This window comes from Alligator mississippiensis, chromosome 1 (assembly GCF_030867095.1).
Source record: "Alligator mississippiensis isolate rAllMis1 chromosome 1, rAllMis1, whole genome shotgun sequence".
In the NCBI taxonomy this organism is placed as follows: Eukaryota; Metazoa; Chordata; order Crocodylia; family Alligatoridae; genus Alligator; species Alligator mississippiensis.
Genome location: NC_081824.1, coordinates 118,082,403 through 118,105,443, shown reverse-complemented (window position 1 = coordinate 118,105,443; position 23,041 = coordinate 118,082,403). Strand labels below are relative to the sequence as shown.

The window sequence follows — 23,041 nt, the reverse complement described above, 5'->3', positions numbered from 1 at the left end:
CATCTTGTGGAAGTATTCTAGATTGTTGTGGTCTGGGAGGACCTGTATTTTGTGTCACACTACTTGAAAGTACTAGTCCCTGAAGGCAATACAGATGGCCAGGAGTTCCCAATCCAGGATCTTGTTATTCTGTTCTGCTGGGGTAAATTTTCAGGAAAAGAAAGCACAGCAGTGTAGGGTTTCTGAACATGACTGTGAAGTCCTTGAGGAATACTCCCCAGTCTTGGAAAATGAGGCTATTGTGCTCCACCAAAGGTGTGGCCCACTTCAGAGCAACTCCTGTTGGGAGACTAACCCCTTGGCTCATCCTTGCTAAGTCTTGGGAATAGAGCTTTGGCTGGGCTATCAATAGGATATGGCATTACACGAGGAACCAGAAGAAATGCAGCTGGTCATCATTGTATCTTTTAGGTAAAGGGATGGGTAAGCGGGATGCAGGGAGGGGCTGACATGTAAAAATCTTGCTGTAGAGCTGGTAGATCTGGGAGTGAAGGAACTCATTCTCCTCCAACAACTGCTGGATCTGGTGTTTTAAAACTTGACGGGCAAAGGCCATTGGTGTCAGCTGGTTTGGCCTGAATGGGTCCAAGGAGCACCAGTACAAAGTGTACCTCCACACTAAGCCCGCTTTGCCACATGTGGTAGTCCAGGCAATTTGTCACGCTGAGCTGTGCACCACCAGGTCTGAGCATCACCATAGAGTCAGGAGAAGCCAGGAAGTCAGACACCAGGAGGTCTGTCCAAGGAACTGAGTAAGAGATATGGAAGGTCAGGCAAAGCACAGGAACAAGAGGCACTTTGGGCCAAGAATCCAGGAGGTCAGGCCAGAGCCAGGTCATGCATCCAGCAGGTCAGACAAAACATGAGGCCAGGAGGCTAGCTGGGTCACCTATCCAGAGATGCCATCAGTCAGTAGCAGTACAATCCAAGGGTACAGCAGCCTAGATACAAGATTACACCATGTTGCTCAGATACTTCCTCTTCTAGGTCAGTGGCTCAGATGGAGGGTTCTGGCCACTTGTGTCCACACAGGTGACAGACTGGGATAGGCAGCTGTGATACACAGGCCAGCCAGGGTGCTGGGTTCAAGGCCATAGCCTTACAGGCGAGGGGAGCAGTGGGGCTGATCTGGGTGAATGGGGGCGGGGGCAAGTGGGGTGTTTGCACTTAGGTGTAACCTAGAGTGCATACTATACCCAAGGATTCAAGGAACCTTGTCTACTATACCTTAGTGTAATATAAACTGGGTAACAGAGATCAGAGATGATCCCTCCCTGGAGCAATATAACTGCCTAATGAATGCTTAAAATTAGTTTCAGGTGTTAATGTTCAGACAATCCAGGCATGAAGAGCTCCAGGACTGCCTAACATTACTGTGTAACAGGGCCCTAAGTACAATCTCTCTCCTTGCCACCCACACTCTTTCAAATAAGTTTTCAACAAAAATCATTTTTCTTGCAGTAGACTACAAGAGGATCATGTAGCTCATATTTTCAAAAGTTAGAAACATTCATCTATAGTATTCTAGAAAGGTAAAACTTTACTAGAAACAGAAAATTCATTAATTTCATGAGAGTCTCTCCATTAAACCAGGATTGCTAAAGCAGGTGTTAAATACAAACACAACAGAAACAATTACACACTTTGCTTGCAACATTAGGAAGCAGAAAAAACCACAAGGCTATTCATGAGGGGTCTCAAATTTAGTTTTCTTTTGGCCTGGGATGGCTTCAGGATCAAATACATATTCCCATGAAGAGGTATGGTTCATGTGGAGAATTGTAAACTAAGTAAAATATTTTGCAAAGGGGGTGGTGATATATACCCTCTACTACTTGTTCAACTTGTTACTGTTATTCCAAGAAAAAAATAGAAAAACTGTACCTCATTTATAGAAAAAGAAATGTTAGACTGCTGTTGTCATGGGAATGATCTTAAATTGCCTTTTGGCTCTTTGCTGCTCATACCTTTCATTGTTGGTTGCCAAAGTCAACAAGTTGAACATTTTTATAGTGCAATTTCTTTCATGCACTCCCCACCCCCACCAGCCTGTATGAAAACAGGCTGTCTTTGAATATTATTTTAACCAGTTTGGTACTACTTACCACACATGATATTCTATTCGATTAGGTTATTATACCAGGGTTGTTGCCATACAAGCCAAATACTTTCCAGTGGTACAGTAAGCTTTCCAGTAATACAGTATCTGTCATGTGTGGTTTATTTTCAAAGACCACTTTCCAAAGAGAAAACTGGTTGTGAAATGTAGTGTTTTCTTTCAGTAGGGTGATTTTTTTTAGTTTCCTTGCTTCTCAACCTATAGTCCATGGATTATGTTAGAAAAGTCAGAGTTGAAAAAACGTTCCTGGCACTTGGAGAAAAAGGTGGTGACTTTGGTAGTTGCATTTAGTTCTTGAAGGACATCATTCCACAGATTCTGGCTAGCCCCTGAAAGTCTGGAGAGAAGTTTTATGGGTACATAGACCCAAAAGATATCTCCAGGGGTGCTATTATAGAGCAATTTTGCCTACCATGTACAGCTGAATGGAAATTTGGCACTCTAGAATGTGGCCACTCACATTCAATTGCAGCACAGATGGTACTGCAGAGAGAAACAGCGAAGTGGTAGACTGTATGTGTGATGATGTGGCAAGATGGAACTGGATTGCTCAGGAGAATAGTAGTAGCATAATATGGCATGTTGTTTCACAGACTGCCAGACCACAGTCAAAAACCAGGGGCTTCAGTCTGACCAGCACAGCCACTCAGCCTGTCCTGCCACCTTAGAAGTAGTCAATTACTGATGCTGGTCAAGGCTGTCCTGAAGCCTGCAACAGTGCCTAGTCTTCTGCCCACTCACAGGCACCAGAGGGGCTGGCCATGGTCAACTGAACCTCCAATGCTCCCATATAAACTCCTGATCCAGAACAGGAGTGCTTGGGCAACAGGGTTCAATCTGGGCTGTGTACGCATGTTCAAATGATCTGGGAGAATTTGCCTGGATTTGTTCTCCTGGTAGAAAAACTTATTGGAGACACCTGAACGGACATTCAAGTGCTGAGCCCTTGAACAGCAGAGAACCTGCAGTGCTAGTACTGTGCAGCCAGGGCCCTAATGCACACATCTCAGCATGCTTTGTAGGTTCTTTCAGGCTACCTAGTGACAAATGGCAGTAGTGCACAGGGCATCTCTGATTGGCTGACCCAGGCTGTCTCCCAGGCTCTGTCTCCCTGGAGCACAATGTGGGAAGTGAAGGAGGCACATTCTGCAACCTGCTTGGCAGGAACATCAGTCCACCCTAAACAACATACTGTCCTCTGGGAAGCAAAGCACCCTGGGATGCTGAATGATTGTGTTGTGGCTTCTCTCAGACAAGTACGTGTACAGATATTCACTCTTGCAGGAGAAGCTCTCTTGGAAGTGATTTAACCCTAGTTGTTCCCAGAGTACTTTTCTCTTGGAGCAGCCATTTTTGCTCTGGGAGAAAAATCCTGAACATCTGTACACTGTAAACTCCCAGGAAAAACCTGAATGGCTGTATGTAGCTCTGAGCCCGGGCTGCCTTGTTGCTCTCTCTGGCATGTGCTCTGACTCCTTTCCCTGCTTGATCTCCTAGTTTCTTGACCTGGCTTACTCTTGCCTGATCCTCAACGTCTTGACTTGGCTGTTCTTAGACCATGTACTTAGATTGACCTCCTGACTTCTTGACCTGGCTTATTTCTAGAATCTGCTTGTTCCTCTTGACCCTAGTTGGCGGCTTGATTCCCAAGTCGCCCCAGACCTGGCTGTCCATGATCAGGCATAACAAAGACATACTTGGAACCTGGTCCAACGTGGTAGTAATTCAAACCTCAATCCTATTCTGTTTTGTTAAGATATCTAAGTGGCACTTATGTGGCACTCAAGAGTCCAAGCCACTAAGTACAATCATATTCCATTATATGCATCAGCCAACCTCTCCTCCCCACCCACTTTATTCCAAGATTTATTATGTACCTCCTTTTAGGCCTGAAAAGATCCTAGGGAAGGCATATGAAAAATTTACAGCACCAGACAGACAACAAGCAAGAGGGAATGTGACTCTGTGGCCTAACAAGGTGGACATTCCCCTGGAAGGTGGATGTGCCCCTGGGTTCTGGTTCCTGCTCTAAATTCTATTTATGCATTTTACACAATGACTTTTTAATGCAAAATGTATAAATAGTACTAGGACCAGGAACCAGACCTGGGAGGCTCATGCCTCCCCAGTCAATGCCCCACTTATTCAGTTACAAAGTCAGGTTCCCTCTTGCAAGCTGTCCTTGTGGCCCCATAACTATTGTTTCCTTTCCATCTACTGGCTCAACTTCAAGCTGTCCTTGTGGCCCCATAACTATTGTTTCCTTTCCATCTACTGGCTCAACTTCAAGCTGTCCTTGTGGCCCCATAACTATTGTTTCCTTTCCATCTACTGGCTCAACTTCAATGGGGGAGCTGGAGAATGCCTTCAGTCCTGACTGATTAGCTTATCTTTTGATGGATAGGGCACTTTCCTGAGAAATAAGTGTAACCCCTTGAGGTTGGGTAGGGTCTAGAACCCAGGGGTGCCTGTGGACATGCCAAGAAGCTGCTCTGATGTGTTGTAATTACAGCATGTCAGAGCAGACTCAGATTAACCAAGTCTGCTGGAGTGTGCTAATTATTGCACTTCAGCCAGCCTCCGTGTCTCATGTATCAGCATCCCTGTGCTTCAAAATGGTGGCAGAGGTGCTTTAACTAAAGCTCATTTGATAAGTTTTAAATAATGCCACCATTTTGAAATGCAGGGACACTGATGCATGAGATGCTGCAGCACTTTAATTAGAGAGGCTCTCAGAGCTGCTGTAATTAAAGCACCTTCTCCTTCCCCCCCTCCACAGCACCTGTAAAAATGCCTCAGGTTTCCCACCCCATGGGCAAGCACCCTAACCTTTAAGAAAAAGATGGATACATGTTGGAACTGTACTTTACTTTATCCTGAAGTCAAAGGTGTTGTCAGATGTCTCCTCTCTCTGTGAGCTGAATCCTAACAGGGCATAAGCATGTAAGACAACGGGAACACAATACAGCTCCCTGTGGGAGCTCCCTGTAGGATCATCCTTCTGCGGTGAGGTATATATTTTTTTGGGCAAACAGTTAAGTCTTATATAATTAATTGGTGAATAGGATCTAGGGCTAAGAGCATTAGCATCTATTACATGCTTGGTAGCCTATGTGAAATTAGTCTTAATCCCAATTCTCAGAGGATAGTTGTGTACAACACAAAAAACTTCCCTATAGTGTCCTTGCTGTTAGTCTCAGAAGAACCAAGGAATGAAACAGAATGACCTCTCCTTACCGTGGGGCACAATGGCAAAGTAACATAGGGAAGTTTGTACTACACAGGGTGCCCATACTACTTTTGAGGAAATCCAGGACACTACCACCCTTCCCCCTCTCCCCCCTGGCTCATCTCTGCCCCAGGCAGGAGGAGTGATGCCCAGCTCAGCCCAGCCCACTCCCTGCCTCCAGCCATTGCTCAGGAGGGCACCAAAGGGCATCAAAATACAAGTTTGCCCATGGTACCACACACACGCACACATGCACATGCTCACAGCCCACACTCACAGCAGGGCTCTCCCTCTGTCCTGTTGTACCCCACCCTGGACAATCCCTGTCCCAGGCAGGGGGAGTTGTGCCCAGCCAAGCCTATTCCTTGACTCCAGCTGCTGCTCAGGAGGAGCTGGGCCAGGCAGTGCAGGTAGGGCAGCACCAATCCAGGACTTTTGTTTCCATTTTCACCAACTGAATGGGACACTGGGACAGCCTAGAAAATCTGGGACTGTCTTGGTCAAACTCTATGGTCACCCTAGTACTATAGCTTCTTCTGATGTACTGTGTTGGCATGGCCTGTTTCAACAGTACTTCATTTATTACATTTTTATGAAGGGATTAAAACAAGAAGACTTACTTTTTTTTTTTGTTTAGACCACCCTAGTTTAGTACAATGTGCATTACTGAAATCAGCCCTGAGACTTGCCTATAGCTACAGTAGAAGGTACCAGTTTTTGCCCAATGAACAGAGCACCTTCTCTAAAACTTTAACACTATAGTTATAAGTAGTACATGATTAATCTTTCAAGTCCAAAAACCAAAAGGTTTCTGCTGCTTGATAAGACTGGTAAAACAATAGGGAAAATAAGAACAATCAGGCACTTATCTTCTTCAGGTTTTATTTGGTTAAGTATGTCAGCCATGGTAATATGTCGATAGAGTTTCAGAACTTGCAGCCAACTAAAAAGTCCTTTCCTGTTCCACTAATGTCAGCACGAGTTCTGCTTTGCTGGGAGAAAGACTGGGTCTAAAATGTTAGGATACAGATTGTCATGCTGCAAAATCCAGGAAAGAATAGCAGAACTACTGTCAATGCTGTGTCAGGAACTGAAAGCAGCTCTATCAGAAGTTCCCTTTTCTACATATTTATTAAATAATGGAAAATGCTAACTGGAGATTTTACAAAACAACTTTTCCCAGATGAACTATGCTTTAAAATTTGGTGGCTCAGAATCCTAAACCTTACAATGTATATTGAGCCATGCAACTCTGGTACATTGCTGTGGTGTTTCTTTTTAGGTGGGCAGATGATGCCCAAGTACAAATTTTACAATAATTTAACATATTGACTAAGCACCATTCCTACCTATCCCCTAAGATTTCTTTCAGAGAGAATTTATAGGATGTGCAGATGACCAGATTTCCATTTGATATGAGTTGAATTTTCATAATTTCTTTAAAAAACTGAAAGATTGGTATTAAGTATATGTATTCTGGAAGGTTTGTCCGGGCCCCAAGTTTCCAATTCACAGTCCAACCGATGTATTTATTTTGTGCAAACAAGTTTTACTATGGAAATGATCTTCCAATTAGAGATGAACTGAACCACAACCTACTATATGAATACTCCAGTAATGTGGATATGAAGGTAAGCTTTTGTAGTTTAGACCTATTGTAGCAGGGTGAGAGGGAGAAGGGAGAAAACAAGCCCATTTGCACCTTTCCTCTTACTGGAGTCAGGTTCGGAGCCGGCCTCCATTGCCTCTGGCTTTGCCAGAGTGCTGCTTGCACCAGCATGGAGCTCATCCTCTCCCTTTATGGAGGGAGTTCTGGAGCCTGTCCCTATCAGCCCCAGCTTTACTGGAGTGCCACCCATGCTAGCACAGAGCCAGCCATGCAGACTGCGCTGGCACAGAGTAAAAGGGAGGCACTCGGAGGGTTTGATGGGGGAAGCCATGAGCGGGGCACAAGGGAAGCCCAGGGGCATGCCCCAAACTTGAGAGCCTGGGAACTCTGGCTCCGCCGTGGGCTTTCCTTAAACAAAGAGGCTCTACTCACCTGCAGGAGACCAGAATGCAGCAGCACTGGAAGCTCCCGACCCTGACTGGCTGGAGTACCTCAGAGGCTGCTATAAGAGAAGGACAGGAGTGAACGGGACGGCCCCTGGATGAGAGACTGAAGAGCACACACTGGAAACTGGTGAGGGGGAGCAATTCTGCCCACATTTTTGTGTATTTATCCAAAATGAACTTTTAGGGAAGATGGGAGCCGATCTATAAGGAATGCACCTCGGTCAAAGCCTGAAGGTTAGGTATCTTTGAAATGCTCCCAGTCTGAACTGAGGCACATTTGACTGATTTAAGACTCGTAGGCTTGTGGAGTAGCGTAAGGGTGGAGGAGCTCCCAATAGTCCCCATTAACTTTACTTGGGATGGCATCCATCTACATGGGGTAGAGGCTGCCCTTGATTGGTGCCCAGAGGGAAGGTCATGAATGACAGAATAGATATGAAAGTGGTGACAGCATACTGGGACAGCAGAGGCTGCTGCAAATTGCATGGTGGATGAAGTTTGCCAGAGCTACCATCCTGGCAGGATGGGAAGGTCTCATCAAAAGAATTCTACCTGTTAAATATCAAGTCATGGTGGGCAAGTCTGGAGTTGGGGCCACACCCTTCTGCCCAAGGACATTAATATTAATCAGCTGGTCTCAGCTGTGGCCTGTTACACCTATCTTGACATTCAACACATTTTTATTCTTCATGCTGGCCATGGATAAGCTTTCATTTCTAGAAATCTTCCTGAGAGAGGGGGTGTACAGCTGTTCCAATCTGCTGGTGCCTTTCTCCTTCTTCCCAAGACTGGGGGCTGCTTTGGGAGAGCAGCGGCAGCCAGACTCCTCCCTAGCATGGAAAATGCCCCTGCAGGGAAAACTGGAGCTGAAATCCTCCTATGCTGGACTCTTTCTGGGTACAGAGGAGTTGAGTATACAGGCAGACCTCTCTCACAGGAATACTATTTTTCAGGTGTCAAGATGGAAAATGTTTCTTGTAGATGGGGTAGACTTCCTCCACTGGCAATTTCTGCTGGGAGAGAAGCAGTTCTCCCAGTAGAAACATAATGCCTGTAGGGGGCCACTATGATTTCTTATATCCTAATGCATGCAGTACAATGCTATCACACTGATTAAGATGGTTGGAACAGAACTTCCATGCTGAGAGAGGAGAACAAATAAAAGATAATGATACAGTAAGAGTCCCATATCTCTCAGCTTGTGTTGCTGAAAAGGTTGATTATAGCTATAATGTTGAAACTTTAATTTTTATATCCTAAAACAAATGTTTGTTACAAATATTTTATAACACCCAGGCTACATATTATAACTTGCTTGACAGGAAGATGTAGGCTGAACAGACAACTTTGTGAGCAGGAGAAGGATTCCTTTTTAAGTGGTCACACACTAAACTATTTACTTAACTAAACCAGTGGTTTTCAACCTTTGTGGACTCAAGGCACTCCTCAGCAAATGTTAGCTCCTAGTTTTCAGTCATTTGTTTACTACAGAAATATAATAGAGCAATTCTTCTGTTGCAAAAAACTCAGAAAATATTACAACAGGTGAGAATATTTTTAACACTCTGGATTCCTATTTGAAATATCTTGAGTTCATCTTGTGAATCATGTTTGCCAACTTGACAGTGCCAACATTGCATGGCACCCCACAGCACCTTTGAAAGGATCTCAAGGTGATTGAAAATCACTGAACTACACATAAACAATTTGTAGTTTAAAGTTAAGCAAAGGGCACCTAAGCCATTTAGGAGTAGGGTGGCCATATTCTTTTAAAGGAAATACAGGATACTATCTCCCCCTCATCTTCCCCAAGTCAGTGGCATTGCTGCAGGCAGAAGAAGAGACAGGTTGGCAGGGGCTCAGCGTGCAGTCCAACTGGGAGATGGAGCAGCATGGTGTGCCAGGTAGGCGGGCAGTCAGGCACCACTGCTTCTGTGTGGGAGCAAGGAAGATGGACTGTAGTGGTGCCCAGTCCAGCCCACCCCGCACCTCCAGCTCAGGAGAAGCTGGGCCAGGCATGTATGGGTAGCAGCAGAGGTGCCTGCCTGCACACCACACTGCTCTGCTTCTCTACTGGACTGCGTCCCACACTCCTGCCTACTTGCCTCTGCCTGGAGCACCCAATTCCAGGTTTTTTCTTTTATTTTTCACCAACTGGCCAGGACCCTGGGGTGGCCTACAAAATCTGGGACTGTCCCAGCCAAACCAGGATGTATGGTCACCCTACTTAGGAGTGCTAGTCGCATTGAAAAATGTGTGCTTCTCAATTAGTTAAATACATTCAAAAATTCTTTTCTAAGGTCTACAGATGCCTATATGTTACTGACTGAGTTGTCCTAATGTGATGAGGCATTAAAAAAGTGGATTCTATATTTAAAACCAACCACCAAACAAAACCACCCAAGTTAAGAAAACTCTAAATAAGACTAATCTTCTAATCTGAATGTAATGCAATTCAGTGACAGGATAAGATTGTGGTTTAGATTTATAATGTGTTTGTTGGTGTTTTATGTGGTATTTCATAACCAGCTGGGGCCTCCTTTCTAAGTACAGAGCAAACATCCACAGCCATATTAAATCCTTTTCACGGAAAAACAGCTTGAGGGCTCTAACTCCAGCATCATAGGAACTTCCCTTTTTGACCAGCTTGGGGACAATTTACAAAAGTAATCTTTAAATGACAGAAAACCCATTCTCCCTCCACAAACAGATGAAAATAATATTTCCTATTGTTTGAGCTTACATTAATTAACATTATATGTCAACCGTACCCCCACAATTACATATATTAAAAGGATCATTGAAATGATTGAAACCACATACCAGAAATTCAGTTTGTATTGTCTGTCCTTTACTATACCCTGTACATGTCCAGATGTGCAGAGGCATGTGCCTGCAAGAACACAAATAGTACAGTAGTGGCACAAAATTGTGCCACTACTTTGTGCCACAGCACCTGCCCCTGCATGCGTGCTTTGTTGCAGGACACTGCATCCTGCTTTGTGCAAACTGCCCTTGGCCAGCTCCTCCAAGCTCCCAGCAAGCTGGAGCAGCCAGGGCACAAATGCAGGGCCAGATTAACACATAGGCAAACTCACACGCCTAGGGCCCTAAGTGAAGAAGTGGCCCAGTTGTGCTTATTTTACATATGGTAATTATTGAGTGGAAAAAAAGTAATATATACATACAGTATTAAGTAGGGGTCCATGAGTTTGTCTGCCTAGGGCCCACTAAAGGGTTAATCTGGCCCTGCACAAATGGACAACTGGAGATGCTTTGGCTAGCAGCCAGAGCATCTTCTTGGAGGACCAAGCCCCTGTTTTTTTTTGGTGCATGTTATTGTAGTGTGCACCATGCCACTTTTTTTTTCAGGGGTTCTTTTTTGCTACCAGGAAATCTTGGTAGCAAATTTTGCCCCGTGCTACAAATTTGCAGTGTGTGGAGCACGTTTTAATGTTCCACACATGAGGTTTGTGGTGCCACACAGAAGTCTGCGATGCCATAGACTTCATGTGCCTGCATGTGGGGACACAACCAGGGGCCACCAAGCACAGGTGAACATTCAGTCTAAATGTTTTTACCTGTAAATATGGCACGTGCCAACTTGTATTTCATCATGATTTACAGTAGTTTGCTCATCATTTCACCCTGTGGTCTACTTTATAAGAGAAAGATCCTTCTAAGAATCTCTTCCTCTGCCAACTTGACAAGTCCAGATTGCTTAACTCTCAAATTTGTCTGAAAGCTGTTAGGAAGAGACACACAAACTACTGAAATAATATACATATCTTAGATAAGAAAAGGGTCTATTTCCAGTGGAAAGAAGGCTAATGCAGATCAGTGTCAACAACCTGTTTAGCCATATATCATCTTGGGAAATCTATGGATGTCTCCGCCATTGAACTGTATCACAGAATCATAAAAAACTAGGGCTGTAAGGGACCACATCTGGGCATCATCTAGTTTAGTGATTCTCAACTTTTTTAGATTCAGGGCACCTTTCCATAGCTTTTTTATTTGGATGGCATCTCAGTGGAAAGCCACTCTTCTTCTACCTCAGCTTACCTCAGTGGTTCTCAGCTGAGGTTCTACTCTTACAGTTTCACCTGTCCTGTATGCCTCTGTTTTTAGAAGCAGCATTGGGATCTCAGACTGGGAAGGACTGTGGCAAGCCTGAGCACTGCTGCCTGCTTTAGGATTATCTACTGGCAACACATAGAGGGTGCATGCAGGTGCACATGCACCCCCTGAGATTGGCCGTGCACCCCCTGGAAGTGCCAGCTGCAAAACCAGAAGTGCTGGCGGAAGTGCACTTCCAGTTTCGCCGCTGGTGGTTCTGCGCTTGGCGATTAACACCACCCCCAGACTTGGGAGGCACCAGTTTCCCATTGGATTATCAGATAACCCTACAGTAGGCAGAAGTGCATGCTCATGGCATAGCCCTTCTTGAGATGGCTAGGCATAAGACGTATAGGGAACTTCCATCCGGCTGCTGCTGCTGTGGCACCTGCACAACAGCACCTTTGAAAGGGTCTCAGTGAGCACATCAACATGTACAGTTAGTACACATGAATAAACTCTGGAGCTTATTGCTTTAGAGTTTTTTGTTCCCTGGCATGCTGTTTGAACATGAGCCCTGGAGCAATTTACTCCAGGCCAATCAGCTATGGGGTTTATTCATGTGCAGCATGTGGAGACCAGTTGGAACAGCCCTGGCTGGCAGAGAGCCCTGGGGGTCAGCCTGCCAGCTCAGGGCTGCTCTGACTGGTCTCAGTGTGCCATGGAGGGGCTGGCTAGTGCATGAAGATGCTTCAGTGCAGGGCTAGCCAGCAGGCAGCCCCTGCACTGAAAATGTAGCAAGAAACTTTTTTTTGCCTGCCCTCCCCCCTCCCTCCAATGTGAAGTCCCTCCATGTGGCAAAAAGCCCCTTTTGTATTATTTGCCCCCTTTTGGGGATGCTTTCTCTTTTCTACCTTTTCTTCCTTCCTCCATTTTCTTCTTTTACTATTATTATTTTTAGAGACTATAAGGTGTACTTGTAATAAAAATATAGTTTGCAGATGTTTTTACGGGTATAAAATAGTATTCTGCATCAATATGTCCGCCCCCACCCCCAATTATATTTGGTCTATTTGTTGTATGTGCCATGGCATTTCACCCTTTTATATTCTATGCTTTTTAACTTTGTAACAAATGTACTTTAAGTTTAAAACTAAGTTGTACCATGTAACAATATTAGCAAGGGTAGGAATCAAACCACTGCTTCTCTGTATGGAGCAGGTCCCTGGATGAATCTTGATTGATTGCATAAACACAGTAGCTAGACAGGATAACAAGTTAATGAGCGGCAATTAACACCTAGGTAACCTAAGGAGAGGAAAGGATCAATACAGAGCCAGAAACTCCCTGAAACTTCACTGCTAAAGGTACAGAAGCCCTGGTTTGAACTAATCAACACCAAAGACTGATTCTTGGGACTGAATACCACCCTGATCAACTGCCCCCAGAGCCCTATTTATCACAGCAGTGAATTAATCAAACTTCATCAACGGACTCCCAAGTCTGCACATACCTGTGGATGTGACCCCTGGGGCTGGCAGCTGCCATCCAGCAACCACCAAGGGGAACATCCCATGAGGTCAATGACCCCTGGATTGGGTAAGCCTGAAAATTGGGAAGTCACCAAAGTCTGCCAGAGAGGGATAAAAGGCAGCAAAGAATGACCCCCAATGGTGCCCTCTTTGACCTGACCAGCACCCTGCTTGCCCAGCCAGAAGGACCAGCTGGTGACCCCCTTCTGAAGCAACATCACACTGAAAGAAGCCTTGACTGGCCATCGACGGCAGACTCCAGCACTTGGGGATAGGTATATCTTGACACCGGTGCTTAGTGTTCATAGCTAGCTACTGTGAGTGTGTGTGTGTGTCTGTGTGAATGTGTGTGTGTTTGAGGGGATCAGCCCCAAGGTTTATGATCTGACTTTTGCATCCATCTAATAAACTAGAATTTTATGATGATCCTGTGACTTGGTCCTTTGTAGCCAACAAAACAACCTCATGACTCAGCCAGTTGGGTCAGTGTCTACACATGCATTGTTGTGCATCAAAAAAAATGCTGCAAGAGGGTGTTACTTGTATTTACAAGTACTACAAGTATTTATGAGTACTACCTTGCTACAGTGTTTATTAGTTTCCTGTGCCCTAATAGGGGCACAAACGTATACCCTGAGATGTTTACTGCAGAGCTAATTAGTCATCTCTGCACTAAACGTCTCATGGAGATGTGCTCAGTGAGAACCACTGATCTAGTCAAACTCACTGCTCAAGGCTGGATCACCCCCATCTAAAACATCCTATACAAATGTTTGCCTTTAACAAACAAGAAGGGTCTGATTTCAGCCAATTAAAGCCAGTCTGCTTATCCTTCACACACTGGATCTTGTTAAAGCAGGGAATTCCAAAGCAGTAAACTGCTATAATCCCAATGGGAAATTAATGATGGACAATTCCCTGCCTTTTGATATTTAAAATCAGACAACTTAATGTTTTATTTTTACTTACTTTTTATTGATTTTGCATAATAGTTGAGACAATACATAAAATAAATGTTTTAAAACATCTTCCTGAGTAGTTGCAGAAAACTACAAAACAAATACAAAATTCCACAGCTTTATCTGTCCTATTGACCTTCCCTTTAAATGTCCAAGACAAGGGGGTCCCCACCTAACAACTTACTATATAAAGGATAACTACAGTATCTTGAATGAGATAGCCAATGTTGTGCAAAGATTTCTTTAGAAAAAACTTGTATAAGAGATAGCTTGGATAACATATTGTACATCACTTGGAATCTGAGCCTAACATCAATCTGAGCCAAAGGCACAGAACACAGGGTAAATTCAAGGCTCCTTTCAAAATGAAGATTAATTATTTAAAAGTTCTCAGCCATCCACAGCAGGGCCAGACGCAGTATTGTACTTATCAGGGTATATGTCCAAGGCTCTTCAGAATTGTCTTAGAAACTTTATCAAACAAGTGTTTCAGACCCTAGCAACATGTGTCTTGAGTCTGAAACCTTAGGGACCTGCCTTTCAAAGAACCCCAGAAGAGAACAATAAGCTGTCACTCAGGGAGAAGAAGCTAACTATCTTACCTCATCTGCCACAGAGAAAACAAATAAAGAGCATTAATAACCTTCATAACTGAGCACTGGAACATTTAGAGAGCATCTGAAATACTCTTTATTTCCTAAGACATAACAACAAAGTGACTTCCCACCCAAACAGAGAAAGAGCAAGTAAAACCAAAAAGAAATTCAAGACATGGGTCATTCCATGTCAGTGAGCTGTGTTTCCAGGATACTGACATTTTTTTTTCTTTAACGGTCTTTTGTACTAGAAAAATGCTTACCATATTATCATATATTATTCTATTGCTTTTTATTCTAAAGAATATTGAGGTACTTTGCACACTTTAAGGGATTGAAATGAATAAGTGTGCATGCATATGCACAGACACACATAGGACAGAGCTCATTTCACCAGCTGTTAAAATGCAGTCATATCTGGGTGAGAACAGAACAACTTATTAAAACTGCCAGCTTCACAATACAACAACATAAGCCAGGAATTTAAGAATCCTCAGGGGAGGATGCAAACTGAGATTTAATTTTAGAGCCCTGGCCAAATTTGCACTCTTGTAAAAGTGCCACAAAATCTTTAACGATCAAAGGGATAAGACCCTTTTCAGCATCTGATAATGCTGCTGCTTACAAAAGCTTATGCAGCTCTGATTTAGTTAGTCTATAAGGTGCAAGTCTACCCTGCCTTCTGCCTGACTTCAGACTCACATGGTTAGCTACCTCCCTCTGCAGAAATGGATGTTGTGATGTCCAACTACACAATACTTATGAAGCAAATTATAGTACAAAATAGACTAGCTAAAGGCAGAGTTGGAAATAGAATAAATGAGTTCTATTTCCAGCCTTGTACACATTCTTCGTAAAGGTTTTTGGTATTTTACTTTGCTCTTTAATAATGATCCTCAAATTGACACTGCATCCAGAACTACTTGAAATACACTTACCCCATCTATTTGAAATGCCAGTTATTAGTTAATGTTGCTTTTTACTGCATGTACATCTTTGTATATCACTACTGTGTTTATACACAGGAACAGCTATTTGAATGTTCAGGCAAAAACTAACCATGGATTATTTCAACCCCAAAAGAGATGGGTTTGGGAAATCAGGGGTGTGAACAGAAAAAAAATGTTTATACTGGTATAACAAAAGGAACAGGCAGAAGAAGCAAACCCCTACATGGGATAATTTGCCTGATCCAGTAGAGGATTATTCCTTCAGAATCAGATTTAAAACTCCATTTTTGTAAACTACTTTGGATTAGGTTTCACCTGTCTGTTCTCATCTCGGGGTAGATATCTGCTAAATGAAAATAAGTTATTTTCAGCTTCCCATTACCTACTGGTAAAATGCTATAGCAGTATTTACTACCCTAGGGCAGTTGCACATTGTCTGTTTCTAATCACAGTGTAATTTACATTTGTATAAAAACACAATGTAAATTTCACAAGGGTGTGCGAATGTCTGTCCATACCCAAAGTGTGTAAAAAGAGTGCTGTCATGGAAAATAATGTATACCTATTAGCTAAATCAGCTTTTACTGCTAACCATTAGAATGTTATTTCTATATGTGCTCAGGAATTCACCTTACTTACCAATGAAATGCCAGAACATCTAAAATACATATTAACAAATTAATAGTGCACAAAAGTATTGCTGCTATGACAGGCTGCTGCAGGAATTTTTAAAGGGGCATAATGGTCCACTGACCACACACTTGTGTCTGACAGCTTTGAAAGAAGCAAACGAAAGAAATCAATGCCTATCAGAAGCAACAGAACACCATGTTCCTTCCTTGGGAATAATGGGGGTGGAAAGGACAGTCTATTCAATAACCTTTACTGTGTCCTCCAAATATTAACTTAAAAATAACTTGCAGCTAAGAAGCCCATCTTAGCTTCTCTGTCCTAGAGCCCAAACATAATGGAAGCACTGGGCCAAAATCTTGTTTGGGAAAAGAATTTAGGAAGCTGCTTTGTAGTTCCTGAAATTCTGAAAGCATAACAGACACACAATTTCAAGCTGTATACCCTTCCCCTCTGCACACACATGGGGCAACCAACTACAAAATCAGGTAGCCTAGTGGGAGGCTGAATTCCCAGGCAGTTAAATACACTTTGCTGTTCCAAAAACAGGAAATGGACCAAATCTGATTTAAATACACGTGGTCCAAAAAGGGAATAAAAACACTGTTTAATTAATATCCAAGGCATGCTGCTTGCCTATGTGATTTCTTGTTACCCAGGCTAATAAAGCAGGATTTATAAGCTTTGAAACTGGTAGGCATGGAAAGGCAACTCTGTAGGAGGTGGCTGAATCCTATTGTTTGAAATCTTTGTACCGCATTCATTGGCAGAGACCCAAGCAGCCTGGAGTGGTTTAAACTGGTACGTCACAGAAAGGCAGTTTACGGCCAAGTTCTGAGGCAGAATGCATGTTATATTTTGGCCAACAGGGGGAAACCTCACTGCATTGTCAAATGCTGCAAAAGAGAAGGATTTTAGGATTCCCTGGAGAGTTTAGGATACTTCCATCTATAAATAAGGAAAGCGCTACAAACAAGGAAAGGCAGATTCATGCTGGGTGAGACTCTGAAATCAATGGGAACACATCAAGGTTGAATTTGGCTTAATTTTGCATAGAAATTCTGTATAGTTATATTAAAAAAAACTTTATTAACTTAAGAGTGAAGGCTGAATCTCACAAATGCAAATTCCTAAAAGCAAGGAAATAAACATGTAAATTATTCAACATCCTATCTGTACTATAGGTACCAGTTCCTCTTTTGCAGTGTTTACCACTTCCCTTCCATCATCCATGTCAGGGACCCTTGAACTGTAAATGTGTACTCTAGTTAGAGAGGTCAGGTTTTAACACCAGTTTAGTATGTTATTCATAAACTAGATTTATATAGTTCTGTACAGTATTCTATACAGTGCACATACATGAAAGAGGGGTCAAAGTACAAATAAGGATAGGGTGGTGTGTTTTTCTGTACTGCTATGCATGGCTGCTTGGACACACCACGGGATTTAATTCAGTTTAGTTCTCCCTAAATTGGAACGGTGGGTTTTTAAAAACACCGCTTCAATTTAAGGAGAATTAAACTGAACTAAACTCCCGTGGCATGTACACTACGGCGGGGGCCTAATCTGTACCTGCCTCTTCGGTGGCAGGGGGGACGGGGGTAGGCGAGCTGCCGGCAGGCTGAGCAGTCCCTGAACTGTGCAGGGGCCCCCCATGCAGCACCCACTTGCTGGTACCTAGCCCAGGCAGTCCTGGGGGACCACTGCAGCCGTGGAGGGAAGAGCTGGTCCCCTGCAGCCACAGAGGGAAGCACTGGGGCCCCTGCACAGCTCAGGTAGGCAGGAAGTCTCCAGGGAGGAAAAAAAAAAAGATCAGGCTCGCCGCTTTTTCTTTTCCTTCAGTGAAGCCTGCCTACATGGGCTGCCACCGGGCCCCACAGCCCCTGAGCTGCACAAGGCCCACCAAGCCCCGAGCACATCAGTTTCCAGTGCCCCTTGTACTGTTGCACTTTTTAAAGTAGCAAACTAAAGGCGCGTGTAGACGAAATGGGGGCCCTAAATTGAAGCAGCGGGTTTTAAAAAACACCTCTTCAATTTAGGGCTGATTGAACCCCCGTGTCATGCACACACCCAGCTGACTTACTTGCCTCCCCAATGGGGAGGGGAGGACAAGCTGCTGGTGGGCAGAGCAGTCCCTGGGCTGCAGGGGGGGTTGGTGCTTCCCTCTGCGGCAGCCCCACCCCAGGGAGCACCTGCCCGCAGGTACCTGGCTCGTGTAGTCCCGGGGGCACCACAGCTGCGGAGGGAAGCACTGGGCCCCCGTGCAGCTCAGGCAGGCAGGCAGGCTCCAGGGGAAAAAAAAAAAAAGATTAGGCTCACCACTTTTCTTGGGCGAAGCATGCCTTTCTGGGCTGCTGCCAGTCTGCCTGCAGGGCTTCTTGCAGAGCCATGGAGCTGCATGGAGCCCGGTGCTTCGCTCCATGGCTGTAGGGGCAGCCAACTAAAACTCCTCAGAGGAGTTTTAATTTGCTGCACCCCAAGACATTTAAGGTGCATTACACCGCCAAATTTCCTACAGCAGCTGGAATTAATATGCAATACGCTGCCGAGGCGTGCAAACACTGACACCATTAAAGTGGTGCAAAGCATTTAGCCCGCTTTAAAGTGTTGTGCACATACGCCCTTTGTTTTGTCTACACATGGCCTAAATCACCTCAGAAGTGTTTTATCTTGCTACATACCAAAGTCATTTAAAGCAGAATACACTGATGAGTGTGCAAACTGCAATGCCATAAAAGCGGAATATACCACTGAGCAGTGCAAAAGGGCATTTCAACCTTTAAAGGCCAATTTTGTGGAATGTACAAAGGCCCTTTATGGCTAGTTATTGTACTAAACCTGGCAGTAGATGTGTTTTTATGTGGTGCAATCTGAATATATACTATATATACGTTCATTATTAAAGGAAAGTTATTGATAATAAGGTTCCTATAATCATGTTGTGGTAGGCAATTAACACTGAGGAACATTACTGATAAATGGGGTGTCAGTGAGTTAGTGAATGAATTTATGCTGGCTACTGTTTGTTTTGGACCATTTTTATGACTTCAATGGAACTGTACTTTGGTAAAACTGATTTACATAAAAATAAAATGCTCTTAAGCTTTTTAGGGGCATCAATTCCTCAGGTTTTTAAATAAATAACAATATAATTATTACTTTGGAAAACTACCAAGCTAGATACACATTATCATCAATGTCCACCCTCTAGAGCCCAAGATCTTTCACACCCCATAGAAATGCAATCTTCCACCCACCCACCCAGTTACTCTCTTCTGTTCACTGCTACACTCTTTTCTGTAGTGCACTCCCAACAGTCCAGTTCCTCAACATGTTACTTTTACATCTCCACTCTTTACTTTGACCCTCTGACTTTACTACATTCAGTTTTTAAATGATATCACATGCCAACTCAGATATCCCGTGTAGATGGTTGTCAAGCATGAGCTCATAGGCTGCTTTAAGGTGGACCCTACACAGCAGTGTAGACTTAGGTAAACTTTTCGTCTGTAGATTTCTAGATGACTAAAGTTATACTTCTGTACATGTCTAGAACTGCCTCAGTCCTCTTAGCCTGGAGCAGTTCAGTACCTACATTACACCTTATCCCTGTCTGTGTTCCCAGGGGAATGACCCAATAGTCATGCTTCACTGCACACCTATTGTACACTTATGAGATCACATTTCTCATTAAAAAAGTGGTTGCTGTTGTTTTCGTTTAAAAAGAGGAAAGGGGAAATGGTGGTACAACTTCCCAGAGGTTAGATTACTGATATGAGAGATCTGGATTCAAATGCTGAAACCATTTCCCTGTGCAGAACAAAATTAAAGATTAATTGGGCCAGAAAATGAAAAAGATGAGCTTGACTCTAGAGCCTAGTGGCACAGACATTCATTTCAGCAAGACATGACTAGGAAGGGGGGTTTTGCTCCTCAGTTTCTGCATTTTTAATTAAATAAAACACAAAATGTTCTAGGGACAAAGACCAAAACCAAAGTCTTTCCTTTCCCAGGTGAATGCTTTTACCACTAGGCTCTAGGACAGAAACTTAGGGCCATGAATTTCTAGGAAGGAAGATGTAAGCACCTAAAGCCACAGTCTGTCTATAGCATTTTCTATTGGCCGGCTTAGGATATTAAAAAAAAAAAATGGTTGTAATTATTACAATGGTTCAGTTCAAATTAGCATAGAAATCTGAGAAAAATTTAAACTTCTTTTCGAGCCTATCGACATGTTTTAGAAATATTTTCCTATAATAACAATATACTCTTGGGAGTTTCAAGGAAAATAAATAGGATCTAGTGTTCCCATGCAAAGCTGACCACTCCAAATGGATTTTTATATGCACCTTGGAAGGTCAAAAATCAACTTGATCCAAGTCATGTCAGAATGGTTTATTTTTGTACTTTCACTACATGATAGTGGGAGGTACCAAGGAGGTTTGAACAGCATCTTTCAGAGTTCTCAAAGCATCAAACTTGCCAGCCAGACCTTTATTGCCAGCTTTTACCTGTTTTGATTGCACCTGTGAGTGACAGAAATAATATGTTTTATATGAAATTCTGTCCACTTAATATACAAACTCCAAAGCTTAAATTGCAGACTCCAGCCTTGATCCTACCTGAACCTTTTTATTGACAAAAGAGGCTGCATTACTTTCCTTATTTTTATTTTTTTAAAAGCTTTCTAAAAAATACAGTTGTTGTAAGAACAGTTTCCAGAAAGCAATCAAACCATTCCCAGGTGCTGGGGATTGCTATGGTTCATGCAGCACAATGCATAACAATATAAACAGTACATTACTCAGGGAATGTAAAATATATGTGTGTTTTGGAGAAAATAATAAAATTAATACTTACAAGTAGAAAAAAGGCACTTAAAATATTTATGTTAAGAAAAAAGATTCTTACTAAACACAGCAAAGGTTTGGGTTGGCTGCAGACTATCTAATTTGAGCAGAGTTTTCATTATCCCTGTGCCAGGTCCTACAGTTCACACAGTACTCTATCGGGTATCATCCATGAGTAGAGAGGTAGTTACCCATGTTAGTTTGAAGTCAGGCAGAAGGCAGGGTTGGGTGGCACCTTAAAGACTAACTCTTTCGGAAAGCTTTCATAAGTGACAGACAATTCCATCAGACTTGACTGTTATGCCTTTCTGAATGAGTTAGCTTTTGAGGTGCCATCCTGCCCCACCTTCTCTTAAGTATAGCTTCTATTGCAGTATTTGGCCCTAGGCTTTTGCTTCCTCAAGTGCTTAGTCCAATGAAGATTTGGGAATAATGGTGTATGTAGCATCTCACATACTTTACCAAGAACACTGAAATGTCTGTGGACATACTGTTTTCCATGAAGAGTATGTGCACCATAACAGGCAGATAGCAACTCTGATGCTGAACCAATTAGGGGATATGGTTTAGAAGCTGGTTCACCATAGCAGACTATAGGTAATTTAGGGAGAGCTAGGCGTCGACATTAACTTATTAATCATACATTATCATACTTGGGCACCAAGTTGCTGTAAGAAGCACATTTTATAAACATAACGTGCACAGGCGTAACCACAGACATTTCTATTGATCTATTTGTTTTACTTACATGTTTGTATAATGTATTTGATATAAATAGTGTATATAATTTCTCCAAAAATTATTGAGGAAGACACTTTGTCACTTGGTTGCAGTGATAGCTACTGAGTACTTGATGGCAACAATACTGATTGAACTGGAACCTTTCCTCTCTGAAAGATCAAGCCAATATCTTGATCCAAAGGAAAATCTTTGCCAGCAGTTTTGTAAGATAGTTATCTGATCCCCCATTGCTGCAGCATCTTGTCACCTTCTTAATGTATTCATGCTCATAACTCCTGTGGGGTAATGAGTACTCTTCCCTCCATTTCACAGGTGGGAACCTGAGGCAGAGAAATCCTCTCTCCCCCCTGGAGTCTCATCTGTGGCTGAGCAGGGAATTGAACACAGGGCTCCCAATTTTCAGGCTGTCAGGCAAACTGGTATAACAGCCTTCTTTGCCTTTGAACCAATAACAAAGTTCAGCAATTTCACTTGTATCAAGACATGCTAGCCAGTTCATTGTGGTGTTATTCCTGTGATATTCTGCATTTCTTTATCCTTCTGCTTCACTGACTCCTCAGCTGAACACATTAGCTCCCTTAGTGCCTCTTAGTTTCTTTCGTATTGCTGTTAACTCTGTGCATCCAATGTAAATAAAGTATAAACCATTTGGAGGTAAATTTGCATGGCAGATGCCGTAGAAAATAAAGCTGTATTGTACTTATGTTTGCAGTGAAGGTTTGAAAGGTGGGAAATATTCCAATACCAATGAGATAGACATGTTTTGAGATAAGCCACAAAGTTGGCAGTTCGCTATGCCAGCAACTAGACTTACACACTTTCATTTCCATGTGTTTTAACCATTGGTACCCCCACCAAGCAACACAACTGGTACTTTGGTCTAACAAAAATAAAACAAGATAATCTTAATCATGTGTGCTTCAGAATATGGCATTATTCTGCATTGCTTAGGCACAGAATAGAGACTGAAGCCACAGGCACGTGTTTAGCTCAAAAGTAGCTTAGTTTCTGATGAACCATGGAGGGAGGGGGAGTTCTGGATTTTTTTATACTCAAAGTCCGACAAAAAGCAAAGCCTAGCTTGAATCAATGTGTACTGCTCCAAACCCATTATTTCTTTAAAACAATCTCTTTCAGCTTTTCTTTATGATTCGTAAAATACTCCCATGCTCTTCCTGAGATCAGTTCAGCGACTCTTACAGAGCTTAACAATGGAAAAATAGTCATATTGGCCAGTTAAGATAATGTTTTCTTTAAAAAAAACCCCTGTCCTGTGGTAACTGGCACCATAGTATTGTTTATCAGAACATAAAGTTCAGTA

The 23,041-nt window shown here is 43.0% G+C and overlaps 1 protein-coding gene across 3 annotated transcripts in view; it reads right to left on the bottom strand.

Moving 5' to 3' along the window:
• PDE7B (phosphodiesterase 7B) overlaps positions 1-23,041 on the bottom strand; it is a 317,941-nt gene that overhangs the window by 231,242 nt on the left and 63,658 nt on the right. The window contains exon 2 of one of the 3 annotated variants that reach the window (XM_019479635.2): positions 7,390-7,459. The exons of the other annotated variants lie outside the window; for them this stretch is intronic. The gene's annotated coding sequence lies outside the window, so the exon portion shown is untranslated. The remainder of the gene's footprint in view (positions 1-7,389; positions 7,460-23,041) is intronic. 3 annotated transcript variants of the gene reach the window in all.